General features: G+C 40.0%; 1 protein-coding gene across 3 annotated transcripts in view; it reads right to left on the reverse strand.

Moving 5' to 3' along the window:
- mcf2l2 (MCF.2 cell line derived transforming sequence-like 2) overlaps nt 1–13,555 on the reverse strand; it is a 203,842-nt gene that overhangs the window by 186,676 nt on the left and 3,611 nt on the right. The window lies entirely within an intron of this gene.

Genomic DNA, 13,555 nt, shown 5'->3' on the forward strand with positions numbered 1-13,555 from the left:
TTTGCAGAATTTGGTTTGACTAGCAACAATGACCATATCAAATGGTGAAATGTGGTTAAAATGGGAAAAAATGGGCATGAAAGTGGTTAAAAGGGGTTAATAGTACCAATGGAACATCCCTTAGCAAATGGTAGCATTTTTCATTGAAAAGACTTAGTCATGATTGATAAATGTAAGATCTTTGGGTCCCGATTTGCCATGAAAGAGATGGAGGTGGGTCCTGACACTAGACCAGTTACGAAGCATTGATTTAGACTGAGTGTGCCCATTTATGGCCACAAGGATACTAGACAAAAAAATCCCATTTGAAACAATTTTTCTCAGCGTATCACCTCCATTTGTATTTTTTAAGCATATGCACAGTCACCTTTCTGCCTTCTCTAAGTATTTATTTATGCTTTAAGCTTAATTTGTGACTTTGCAAAAACTTTCTTTGTGGCATTAAAGTCTCTGCAGGACTAATAAATGCTTATAAGAGGGGGGAAAGTAGCATAAATGCATGTTTAGCATTATCTGGAAGGTAAACAAGAGTCCACAAAAGTCATACTCCTGGAACATCTACCTGGATTATCACCAGGTAATTCAACACCAGTTCAACTGGCACATCGGGGACGTCTGTCTGTGTTGACACTGGTAGCTAACGTTAGGGTAAACATGAGCTAGCCTCAGTATTGATGGTAAAACAATACTAGAATGTAGGGAGCTTATACTGTATTATCATACTGGAACAATGGTCTTACATGTGTCTCTGTGCAGTGGAAATAACATACCTTAGTATTTAAACAGAAACTAAAAGTCTTAGCTTACAATAGAAGTATGCTTTATCAGTGGTCATCAACTCCATTTGTTCAAGAGCCATCTTGCTTGACCCATGCCAGAGCCGTATATTGGTATTGATCTTCTTAGATATCCAGATAGAGTTAAGAAAATCAGCGTTTTAATTAGCTGAAGACCGCTGTCCTGACTGTGCAGTGAATTCATCAGCTGCTGGGAGGAGGCTTCATTACATCATGGATTACTTCATTTCAGGACCCGTCCGCCTCACTGGGATTGACCTTCTGTTGTTGGAACCAGAGGAACGCCATTGACCCAAAACAGCAAACAGGCCCAAACTTCAATGTGACGGTCCTTCAGGAGCCACACAATGAGCTCATGAGAGAGAAACGTCTACCACCACTCGATGATGTTACTACCTTCAGCCCTTTAAATAATTGATGATCAGCATGTTCCCACCAGCTGTTCTTTTTCTCTCTCTGCTTGGACACAGATATTCTTTTAAACAAGCTGCTGTTATGAGATCTCCACCCCAACAATTCTGTGAAAGCCACCTCATGCTTTTAGGCTTGAGTTTAACACTGACAAAGCAAACTGTGGGACTCAGGACTGTAATAGTATACAGTATGTGCTCCAGTCGGCAGATTGCTTTATTATTGTTTACTGTGTTGTCATGCACATTTACAGAACTGACTTAAATGTGCTCACGTGTTTTCAGAGATGTTTTTAATGTTAGATGTATGGTGAATTGTGAGGTTGCTTATTTATTTACTTTACTGAACCCATTTTGCCCCTTTTTCCCCTTTTCCCCCAATTTTCACTACTTAATCCGGCCATTTTTGCCTGTCTTCACCCATTTTTGCCAGTTTTTGCATCCTTTTTCCACTATTTAACCCCTTTTTTACCACTTTTCAGACTGTTTTTTTGCATCATTTTTGCCACTCTTAATGCGTTTGTGATACTTTTTTCCCTTTCTGCCACTCCGTTTTTGCAAAATTTTGCATTACACCACTTTAAATCCATTTATGCCAATTTTAGCCCATTTTTCACCAACCTATAACTCCTTTATCAGGCAACTTTTTCCATAATTTTTTCCACTCTTTTTGCCCCTTTTTACCACTTTTAACCCATTTCTGCAACATTTTGCATTATACAACTAGAAAACGATTTTAGCTATTTTTTTTATCCCCTTATTCTCCACTCTTCAACCCCTTTTTCACTACTTCATCAAGCCATTTTTGTAAGTCTTAATCAAATTTTTGCCACTTTTTGCCACTTGAAGCTGCTTTAACAGGACATTTTTGCATCATTTTTGCCACCCTTAGCCATTTTTGCATCATTTTGCCAGTTTATACCAGTTGAGAACAATTTTAGCCACTTTTCCTCCATTCTTTAATCTCATTTTCACTACTTAATCCAGACATTTTTGCCAGCCTAACCCATTTTTTGCCTCTTTTAGGCCCTTTCACTTATTTATCAGGCCGTTTTTGCATCATTCTTGCCACTCTTAACCTATCCGTGAAACATTTTGCCCCTTTAAACCAATTTTTGCTAATGTTAGCCCCCCTTTCCCCACTTTTTAACCCCTTTTCACCACTGAATCCAGCCATTTTTGCCTCTTTTTGTCTCTTTTAACCAACCCATCGAGGCCACTTTTAGCTCATTTTTGCAATTATCTGATAATTTTTCCCTTAAAAATGTTCATTGTGCTCATCAATATTGTTAATATTACTATAAAAGATCATTATGATTAAGAAAGGGTTTACATATTGAAAAAAAGTAACAAAAAATATAAAATATGGTTATCAAAGCTTAACTTTACAATAGACCATGATTTTGCTGACCTCCTCATGAGCCCCCCATGTGCCTGGGCCCCTGATGGGCATTCTTGCTGACAAGCATTATTCAACTCTAATGAAATTTAAATGGTTGCTTGTACTGGTATATAACTATATTTTTCTATGTGTCAAATGGAGTTACCATGTCAGAAACTGTAGCAAACAGAAAGTAGGAATAACTCGGCGCTGCTGGAATCTCATGAGGAGCAGAATGTGAGGCCGATACTTCTGGGAGTTTTAGACCCAGTGTTGGACAAAAGAACTGATGTTTAAGTCTTTCTTACTGGTTTTAACAGTCATGAAGATTTAGAGCTGTTACGGCCCACCTATAGACACCAGCTGCCGCTCCATTAGACATGTCAGGGATGTGAGGCCGTTCAACACTGCTTGCAGCTTTATTTTCTATTGTTCGGCTGTGTTGTCATGAGCCGAAGTGGTCAGCTGGCTTAAGTCCAGCTGACAGAAATAAAGACAAATGCTTTCCAAAGGATATGGTTTCCCACCCCTCACCACCACAACATCCCCATATAAGAGGCAGGAAGAGGAAGCAGGGAGAATGCAACTCTGACGTCATGAAAACAAAGATTGGAGACTGGTACAGGGGGCCGCTGGGTAATACCACAAACCCTGAGCAGCTATAAGGAACCTAAACCTCTTAACCTCTATATGTTGTTTTCCACACATGAGTAGGCCAGTGTTAGAAAATGCACCTGAGAACTTTCATCATAACAGGCAGTAAGAAAAGTATTTTCTTTCTATCGAGTGTCTGTCCAACAGCACTCCTAAAACTCAATGAAATAAAATGTGATATGTTAATATACGTGCATTCCTTCCATAGATTTAAATGATAAATAAGAATGTATACTTTGAATGACTTGAACGTTTTCTTGTTGGGTTACCTGCTGAGGAGAAACATCAATAAAAGCCCAAACTTTTCTTTATCATGACATAATGGGACGTGATCCAAAGGAAGCCATCAGTCCAAACTGTGACCTCTGACCTTCACATTTTCACCTCCCTGTGTGCATGGACACAACTTCTTCACCTTTCTTTGTTCCAGGGCGCAACATCTTCACTTCTGTGTGACTGAGACGGAACATGCTGTCAACTGGATTGCACTTTGTTGCCCTCTGGCCTGTCGTTTCTTTCCATGGACAAGACCGACTGTGCTTCCAGCCCGGGCCACTGGAGTGTCATGGTTAGAGCCGTGCCAGTCTGCTACTGGGTGTGTTTTACATCAGTCCATGCAGTTTGAAAGATCTATTTATGACAAATCCAGAGCTGACTTTGGGCTTTTCACATGTAGAGTGGCTGGTTTTTAATCTCTCCTATCAGAGATTATGACAGACGTTTGAGTTTAATGACATTAATGATAAACAGTGCATTCAAAAGCAATCAAACCTTCTTCATTTTTTTCAATTCTGCCTGATGCTACAGTCGAAAAAATCATTTTCACTCTGCAGTTAATCTACGCTCCATACCCAGTAATGACAAAGTGAAAACAACTTAAGAAATGTATGCAAAAAAATAACTTTCTCAGGCTTTTCTATCAAAAAAAATGTGCCCCTGGCCTGTCCACAGTCCCCTCAGGTACCAGAAAAATCCATGCCCTCCTCCCCTCTCTTTCTCCACCTTTCAGAAAATGTGTGCTGAAGCAAGCCATTCTCAGATTTTCCCCTCATGATGTCATGTGGGGAGTTAGTCCCGTCCCCAGGTTCGTTTGGTCCTCCCTGCTTGGAAGAAAGCTCTGCCCTCCTCTCCTGATCTTCCTTTCAGCTGCCAGCTTAGAGGAAGATCAGGAGAGCCACATCCATTAAGCCACACCCATTCTTGAGAGGGGCGTGGTCAGAGGTGGAGTCAGACAGCTCAGTAACATTTAAAACCACAGTGTTTTAGACATGCAAAAATCAAATACTGGAGTGTTTTTTCAGCAAGAAATTTCACAGGCATGTTTAGGGGACCTCTGAAAGCAAAACAAACTTGTCTTAAAGGGGTAAAATATGTGACCTTTAAAATTAGAAAGCTGAAACTTTACATTAAGTAAAATGTGAAAAAAAAATAGTAAAATGTAGCTCACATCCCTCCTATTTCTCTGACTTTTTTAAAGATGTTTCTACACCTTGATTGGAGTCCACCTGGGGTAAATTAAACTGATTGGACATGATTTGGAAAGGCACACACCTCTCTATTAAAGGCCACACAACTGACAATGCACATCAGAGCAAAAACCAAGCCACAAGGTCAAAGGAACTGCCTGCAGAGCTCAGAGACAGGACTGCTGCAAGGCAAAGATCTTGGGAAGAAAACTCTGCTTCACTGAAGGTTCCCAAGAGTACAGTAGCCCCCATAATTCTCAAATAGAAGAAATTTGGCACAACCCAGACTCTTAAGAGCTTGTCGCCCGGCCAGACCAAATATAAGGGGGAAGAAGAGCCTAAGAAAGGGAGCTGACCAAGAACCTGATGGTGTCTCTGACTGAGCTCTCAGAGATGTGGAGAAAGTTACAGGACAGCCATCACTGTAGCCCTCCACTGATCTGGGCAGAGAAGCCTCTCCTCAGTGCAAAACATATGAGAGCACACTGCGCTTTAATTTGGAATTTTCGCAAATTCCAAGCAGGAGAAATCAGAGGCAGCTGAGCTAAATATAAACTGTTTTTACAAAGGATCTGAATGATTATACCAATGTGATATTCACGTTTTTTTATTTGTAACACATTTGCAAAAAATTGAACAATTCTCTTTCCACTTCATCATGATGAGGTGCGAGTGTAGGTTAATGAGAGACAAAAAGAGTATTTTTTTAACTGTAGCATCAGACTACAACATAAAACATTTTTTTAAAAAGTGGAAGGGAGTCTGAACACTTTCTGAATGCACTGTATGTAGCAAACTAGAACTGTCTGATGGTTACATGCCTCCATCAGGTAAATATTTGCTGGACAGCAAAAGAACAGAGGTGGACGTGAAGGAGATATGAGGTGGTTTTGACCGTGACCTTGAACCTCCAAACTGTATTTGAGTTATCACCAACTTACAGTGGACGTTGTGCAAAAGTTAAAGAATGTCCCACAAAGTGTTCCTGCGATTTCACATTCACAAGTAAGGTACCGACATGAGGTCCAGTGACCATGACCTTTGACCCATGGCCACTAAAATCTAATCACTTCATTCTTGTGTCAGAGTTGACCTTAGTGCAAAGTTGGAAGAAAATACCTCAAAGCAATCTTGAGATCTGGTCTTCACAAACACGAGGCCTAGTGATCTTGACCTTTGACCTAATTCCTCTAAAATAGCCAGTCTATCCTAGAGTCAGACTGGATGGATGGATAACCCATGAATATAATGTGTCCTACCCTAACAAATATAAACCAAAATAAAAAATAAAGGAGATTAGAAGAAAGCTGTATTTCTTCATGGTTTGATTATTTATTTTATGTTAACAAGTTTTTTTGAGTAAAAAAAAAAAATTAAAAAATGTGTTATCTGTATTGATGCCATCAGCCTGGCTCTTAAATATCAAACTAATATGACGGTTCATTGTTTAAATTTTCCCACACTTATTTTGAAACGACTATTCTCAGCAGTTTGAAATAGAGTGTAACTGAAAGGTTTCTGATGGGTAAAATTACAGCTTTGATTTGCATGAGGCTTTCTTTACTGAATGGGATAAAAATGATCATAAATCCTAAAAAGCAACAAACCAGCACTTTATTCATTGTTCTGTGAGGTTCTGATTTTGAAGGACTTCGCCTGATCCTGCCAAGAATCTGTCAGACTGACATGAAGCAACGCTTCTCTGTGCTGTCAACAACAGCTTCAACACATCTGTGAAAAATATGTTTCATACTTGAAGCCTTTGATGCTGACATACTGTAGTCATTGTAGTAAATGTTTAATTCAGTCTTCCCAGCCTCTGAGGCCCCCTCCCCTCTCTCTAACTCTTTGTGTTCCTCACAGATGTTGAATATGTGCTGCCTTGTAGCCAATAGTACCTGCAGAGTAATGCTTAGTAATGTGTGTCACTGTATATTGGTCAGCTATGTAAAGAAAATGTTTCAAAATACCAACACCCAGTTACTTGTGGATTTTATGCTAATCCTATTAGCTCCATTATTGAAGTGCTCTAGAGCAGTTCCCCGTATTAAATATTTCAATCTATCTCAGTTCACTGAGACCATGAAAGAGGGGGATTTATCCATTTAGTTAAAGTTACTGGGGTTATATAAAAGGCTATTAAAAACTAGTAATTGTTGATTTTAATGGCAAAACTGGGAGCTACAAAAGAGATTAGGGTCACTGAAAAAAACTTTTTGGGATGCATGTTTTTTATTATTTGAAAAGAAAGAAAAATTCATAACTCTGAAAAAGGTGGAATTCTGAGAAAAATGTAAGAATTCCAAGAAAAATGTCAGAATTCTGAGATAAAAGGCAGAATCCTGAGATTAAAATTAGAATTCTGAGGGAAAAAAGTCAAAATTCTGGGAAAAAGTCCAAATTCTAAGATTAAAGTCAGAATTCTGAGATTAAAGTCAAAATTCTGAGGAAAAATGTCAGAATTCTGAGATTAGAGTCAGGATTCCCAAGAAAAATGTCAGAATTCTGGTATTAAAGTCAGAATTCTGAGATTAAAGTCAGAATTTTTAGAAAAAAGTCAGGATTCAGGGATTGAAGTCAGAATTCTGAGGAAAAATGTCAGATTTTTCATATTTAAGTCAGAACTCTGTGAAAAAAAAAGTCAAAATATTGGGATTAAAGTTAGAATTCTGAGATTAAAGTCAGAATTCTAAGGAAAAATGTCAGAATTCTGAGAGACAAAAGTCAGAATTCTGAAATTAAAATCAGAAGGCTTTTACCTCCATGGCGGCGCAGGGGCCCCACAGGAAGAAGTTTCCTGGTTTGCTACCTGGTCAGGGCCTTTCTGTGCAGAGTTTGCATGTTCTCCCTGTGCATGTGTGGATTCTCTCTGAGTACTCCAGCTTCCTCCCACCATTAAAAACATGCTGATTAGGTTAATTGGGGACTCTAAATTGGCCGTAAGTGTGAATGTGAGCGTGCCTGGTTGTCTGTCTCTATATGTCAGCCCTGCAATTGACTGGCGCCCAGTCCAGGGTGTTCCCCCGCCTCTCGCCCAGTGACAGCTGGGATAGGCTCCAGCACACTTGAAACCCCTAACGGGATACAATACAATACAATACAATACAAGAACTTTATTTATCCCTGAAGGGAAATTCAATCGTCTGGGAGTCTCATCTGTTTACTTTAGAATCATACAGTCTAATTGCTGATGGTATGAAAGATTTTCTAAATCTTTCTGTCCTGCAGCTCAGGGATAGGAGCCGTCCACCACCGTTGTTTCTTTGCTCATTGGGGGAGATATGAAGTGGATGATCCATGTTTCTCAGAATGGCCTCCACCTTGCTCAGTGCGCGTCTCTCCACCTCCACCTTTTTTAACCAGTTTGTTAAGATGCCTTGCATCCTTGTGTTTTACACTGCCTCCCCAGCAGACTGCAGCATAAAACAGAACACTTGCCACCGGATAAGTTGGATAAGATGGACGGATAAGGGGTACAAAAAATGGATGGATGGACTTTTGACTTAGAATCGTGACATTAATCTCAGAATTCGAAAAAAAAAAAAAAAAAATTGTGCATCTTGAAAAAAAAAAAAAAAAAACAGTGGCCCTTATCCTCTTCCACAGGTGGCATCTATGTGGATAACTCTGCATTTAAGAGTTAGTTTTTATTTTTTCTGTCTGTTAGACATTAAAAAGATAATTAACACAAATCACCCATCAGATGAAAATGCTAAGTATTTCCAGTTGTTTTACTGACTCAGTGTTCTGTATTATTTATGTCTTTATCTGCATTAATGATATAATCTGGGATAGTTAGATAGGACTGAGATAAACCCTAAAGATCTTTAGAAATAAGAGTCATTCTCACAAACAAACCAGTAATTTTTTACTACCAGTAACACTTTGTGATATTGTGATCTCAATAACATTTGCTCTGGTGGTTTTATCCGGAGCGGTTGTGACTCAGTGGTGAAGTTGGATGTCTCAGTTGGAAGGTCAGGGGTTCATGTGTCCTTGGGCAAGTTACTCCACTGCTGTGTCAGTGGCAGTGTGTATGAATCAGATGAGCTAATACTTATGGACACTTAACACCCTGTTCTAATGTGAGGAAGCATCAGGAACAAAATCAGCTGGATTATGATGATTCCTGTTGTTGACATCCTGGGAATGATGCAGTGCAATGTGTTGCAACATTGTCCCTCGTCGCCCCATTCCTGTTTTCCCTTCTGTCACTTCCATTGAGATTGGCAGGGAACAAGGAAGCAAGTGGATGACATGGTATCAGGAGGGTTGGACAGGAATATTTTCTTGATTGTCTTTCATCTGCCACATTCAACAGAGTTTGTTATCTTTCTTTACAAAGTGGAGATAGTTGTGCATTCATAAAATCCACCTCTATGTTTGAAATCTTATGCTTTTAACTTAGGCCAAGAGTGGCTATCCTGGTATACATTGGCGTTAAACCAGCTACACTTGTGGGAGAGCTCTCTCTCTCTCTCTCTGCACTTGATCAGGCGGCATGGAGGGGCATCTTTGTCCGTCTGACTGGTGTTCCATGTCAATGGTTAATTCCTCCGACCCAAGACAGTCAAGGTGATAATAAAGACAGAAAGATCAATAATAACTAGAGCAAAGCTGGCAAAAAGACTAAGAACTGAAATGCTTCAGAGGCTTACAAGCCCTAATGTGCACATTCATTTGTTATAACAAGCTCACAGGTTGATGTAAATGTGCCAGGTGGAGATGACACAGTTAAGCAGCATGTTATGTTCAACACTTAAAATTGACAATGCAAACCACCGTCCAAGTTTAGGAATCAATCAGTGAATTGTATGGTGTTACAGCCTTTATAACAACTTACACGGATAAGCTCTGTGCAAATATAATAGCTGTGTTACAACAAGAACTAAATGCAAAACATGGCATCTGCAGCAGCTGCAGCCCCTCTTCCAGTTTGCTGCTGACTGAGAGAGAAAGAGCCATCATGACTAATGCCCATCAGTAAATAACATCACATCTTCATTGCTCTGCATTCAAAATTAGGGACTGATATTTTTATGAGGGGGCAGACAATTAATAATTTAACACATCCAGTGTGGACAGCAAGCATGCAATGTTGTGTGATGCAGTGTCTGACACTAGTATGCTGTTTGGACACAGTGTTACAAACCAGCATCCACTATAACTGTGCAAACATGGCGGGAATGGGCAAGTGTGAAGACATGCACAAGCATGCAGTTTGCAGACTGTTTACCATCAAAACACAACAAAACAAGAGGCTCGGGTGGCCTAGCAATTAGGGTTGCACCCTATGTAACCCTCCATGTATGGAGGCAATAATCCTCCAAGCAGGCAGGGACCCTAAGGTCTCATCTATGGCACCTGTCCTGGAGTTCATTCCCCACTCTTTCTCTTCCAATTTCCAACTCTATCCTCTTAACTCAAACAGGAACCCTTTTAATGATGCACGGAGCATGGAAAGTCATCAATGCAAAATGTATCAGTGCCCATCAGCAGCCCTTCTCAGCCTTCCATAACTAAGTTACAGTATCTCTCTACCTTCTATCAGTCTCTCAGAACCCTGCTTCACATGATATACTATCCATATTTAAAATGTTAGTGTCTGAGGAGGAATTTCCCTGCAGGCTCAAAGAGGTATTGTTCTCCTTTCTGCTCTCGCTGTAGCCCTGAGCAACCAAACACAGCAACATTCAGCATCATCTCTCCCTAGAGTCTGACCTTTTACACTGGAAACTCTGAAGGTCAACCATAAGGTCCCTGTAACACACCCTCCTTTGATAAAACACTCATTTAGGAGGGGCTCGCAGATGGAGCGTGGCTGAAGGGGGCAGGGGCTTCAGTTCAAAGGAGCTATAAATTGAACAAGAATCTGATTGTGTTTCAGAGCAGCGAGCTGCTATCTGCAGGCCTCAGCACTAATCATCCTGACAGCATGCCTCGCTGGGACGGGGGGAGCCATTTTAGATCGAGCATCCATAAAGCAGCATGTGCGCTCATGAATTATGCATGAGGGGAAGGCAGACGTTCGGTAAATTACACATCCTGGTGCTGCTGTGATGTCATCAGCCACCAATAGAGGATTTCACCATGAGTCACATCGTCATGTGGTCTACAGGCAATGACAAAGAGGGGGCGTTTGTCTGTAGGTGTGGATGGGAGTAGGTGATGGGATGCAGTATGATGTCATCATAACACTAAAGGGTATACACGTAGATTTCCTGGGATACATATAACAAGTCAATAATAGACAAAAGAAAGGTATATTACCAGAAACTGACTGACAAGGATCATGGAGTCATAATACACAGCATGTTCACAAATTTACCCCACTTTCAAACACTGATGGCAGAGGACGCTATGTAAAGTGACAGTCAGTATTACTGATTAATCCCATTCATACATTTTCACTGCTGGCTGTGCCATCAGGAGCAATTCAGGGAGCAGTGTCTTGCCAAGGGAAACTTAACATTTGGACTGGAGCTGGGCTTGTATTGCCATTGAGAAATAACCGATAAGTACCTGCAGCTGACCCTCTTATCACGATGACTATTTCTACTTGATGCTTTTTGTCCACATTTTGACAGCCTCAGCAGAAACCTTGACATCCACTCTTAATAAAATGAAATTCACAACAAAAAGCTCTATGGCTACTATTGCTGAAAAGCCTCATGTGCAAAAACCTTCTCTATCAAACTAGTGTGAAATTCAGCTGAGCAGCGCTCCCATTATCAATCGCTGTTGTCTGATGTGTTTCTAAGCATCTAAGTCATCTCTTATTTTAACACCATTGACTTCCAGCCTTCCACTCCTACACGCTACTTTGCAGAGTTTCTTGTGAGCATCTTTCTCTGGAATACAGTGAGCTGACGAAGTGCTAGGATGAAGACTTTTCTTCATATTGTGATCATTAACCTCCTGAGACCTGAGCTTTAGTTTGGGATGCATTTTTAGTTGCATTCCCTTATTTGGGAGAAGTAGGATCTGGATATTTAAGAGTTCAGCCTTGTCTTTGAACAAGAATTAATTCTGACCAAAAATGATATCCAATATCAACACAGATTCTCAGAAATTTTAACAAAACTCCCAACAACTTCTGTGAATATTCTTGTATTTTTAAAGTTTCACATAAAAAGTATCCAAAATAGCTTCAAATATTCCTTAAAAGTTCAAGCGAAACCTTACCATGAAGTCTCCATGTTGATGTAAAAAAAGAACACCCCCAGAATACCATATAAATTCCTGAAAGTACCATAAAACTCCCCTCTAGAGTCTATGAAAATTATGCCCCCCCAACATCCTTACGAATATCCCTGAAATTTCCATAAAATTCTAGATTTCTCCTTCCTTCCAATTCCACTAAATAAAAAAGTAAATTTCCCTTGTTTCCTTGAGAATACTTACAAATTTCAAAGCAAACCCCCAACCCCATCAAAAATGTCAAAAATGCAAATTTCTCAAAGTTACAGATACATTTCCAAACAAACATCCCCAAACAACCCCCAAATTTCCCAACTTCACATAGAAATATTCAAAGATTTCACTTCAAAAAACTTCCAGTGAAACCTGGAAAATTTTCTGAAACGTCAATGGAAACTCTGGGCAATTATTGCAAAAGGTCTTAAAGCAGGAATTACTACAATGCTGTAGGAAAGACAAAGTGTCCTGATATGTGGATGCAGTGTTAGGAGGTTAATTATTATACCCAAATATCTTCATTTGTGTGATTTTGGCTGCTTAGATACAACATTTCCTTTGAATTAAGGGAATAAAAACTAAAGTTAGCCAAAAAGTAAAGATATTCATATTTGGTAGATAACTTCATGCATTTGTGGGATGAGCAGCAGAGCTGAGTATGTGGGTTGCACCCATGGACAAATTTGCCAAATCTTCTCGGCCAATGCCAAACAGCTTATTCTGCTGTTAACTCTTGTTTGGTGGATTGAATGATTGAAGTCTGAAGAAACAAGACATTGGCAATTTTACAGTTTATTCATTTAACAAACAGGAGCCTTAGTAACGTTTGGAAGAACCATTAACAGCCACAACAGCCTGGCACCTCCTCCTCATGCTGGTCACACACTGCTCTGTGTGCATAAGTCAGCCAAAGTGGTTTTATTGGTCCCTCTGGCACACCCAAGCTGATCCCACAAGTGTTCAGTGGGGTTGAGGTCAGGAGTGCTGGCAGGCCATTCCATCCTCTCCACTCCCAAATTCTGCAGGTAGTCTCTGATAAACCCCGGCCTGTAGGGGCGAGTGTTGTCTTCTTGGATAGAGTTTGGTCCCAGAGGGTGAAGGATGGCCACTGGTTGTAGAATCTCATCTTGACATCTCTCTGTATTGAGAATGCCTCCAAAGAGGCCAGTCAAGCATCGCCAGTACCCCCATCACGTGGGGGTACTGGGAGCTCAGAACAATAGAAACAGCAAACAAACTGTTGGGGCTGTGTATGGTTCTTTCATACACTACTGAGGTCCCTGACTGTTAATTAAATAAATTCTAAATTTTCCAGAATGTCTTGTTTTATCACTTCAATCATCCAATCCATCAAACAAAAGTCAATGGCATTGGTGGAGAAGATTTGCCAATTTTTTTTACAGACTCAGCTCTGCTGCTCATCCCACAAATGTGTGTTCCTTTGCAAACGTGGCACCATTTAAAAGGCTTTCCAACAGAATAAGATTTATTGTGAAGAAGCATTGTTACAACAAAGAAATAATCTACCAAACACAAATATCTTTACTTTTTGTGCAAAGTTTAGTTCATCAGTTTGAGAATTACACTTTGCCTCTGTGAATAAAAATAAAAGGACAACTAAAATGATTCTCACATTCTCATCTTCAAACA

The sequence above is a fragment of the Cheilinus undulatus genome, linkage group 7 (assembly GCF_018320785.1).
Source record: "Cheilinus undulatus linkage group 7, ASM1832078v1, whole genome shotgun sequence".
NCBI classification, from domain to species: Eukaryota; Metazoa; Chordata; class Actinopteri; order Labriformes; family Labridae; genus Cheilinus; species Cheilinus undulatus.